Genomic DNA, 1,107 nt, shown 5'->3' on the forward strand with positions numbered 1-1,107 from the left:
GTTCGACCATAGTACACAGTAAACAGAAATCACCGAGTTCGGTAGTTTATTTTACCGAACTTGTTCTGTGACTAGCAAAAAAATCGGTAATTAATGACTTTGATATCTATTTTCTACCGGACTTCGTTAAACGGTTCTTGACTTAACGAAGTTCGGCGAGAACCATGTAAATAATTTTTTTTCGGCAAAAACGCCGAAGTCGGTAACAAAAATTGTAAAGCGTCGCTGTCAAGACAAACGTCTATTTTGGCTGTTTCATCATTCCGTGTCTCCTATCTCACTCTTGCTATCGTCTCGCGTTTTGACGTCTGGTAAAAGTAATGGTAGGATTTATGAAAAATATTCTGGCGGCAGCGAGTTGAGCGTCGATATTTTTGGAATTCATATATCCAGCTAAAAAAGGTTTTTTCAATCGTACTAATAAAAAAATGTGTGTAAAATTGACAATAGTTTGAAATAATAACCATGATCATAGTTGTTTTTTACAGTATTTATCTTTTAAACCTCAAACTTGCAGAGTTTAAGTTTTTCGCTATATAAACATCTACCGAAAACGCCGGCAATATTAACCGATAACTGAAAAATGTTCGAAATTTTCACCGAAAACCGTTAAACGTTCGGAAATTTGAGCTTATGATGCAAAGCGCGAGAGCATTTGAGACTCGAATCATCTCGCATAATACATTGTGTAGCATAAGACGAAAATAAATTTCTGAATTTCAGGACAACCGGCTGCGATAAAAGTTCATCCAGGCAGAACCAAAACCATCGATGGCCATCTTTAGGCTGCTTCTGGACTAATACATCCAGCGAAGTACATATTCAGATTGCTCTATGGAGTCGGCGTCCAAAAAAGTGTGAAAATTTTAAAATATGACCTTAAAAATGATTTAATTGTAAAATCTTATAAAATTATATGCTTAATTTGAAAAAAAAAACATTAAAATGGAATATATAATGGGAATCTAAATTATCTGTTGTTGATCTCATTCATAAAATCTATCATAGAAATATAATGGAATCTTTTATATTAATATTTTAATCACCAGTATAGTTTAATTTTAAGGAGAAAGGTAGCCACTTTTTTTTCTTTTCTTCATAATATCT

The sequence above is a fragment of the Uranotaenia lowii genome, chromosome 1, assembly GCF_029784155.1.
Source record: "Uranotaenia lowii strain MFRU-FL chromosome 1, ASM2978415v1, whole genome shotgun sequence".
Taxonomy (NCBI): domain Eukaryota; kingdom Metazoa; phylum Arthropoda; class Insecta; order Diptera; family Culicidae; genus Uranotaenia; species Uranotaenia lowii.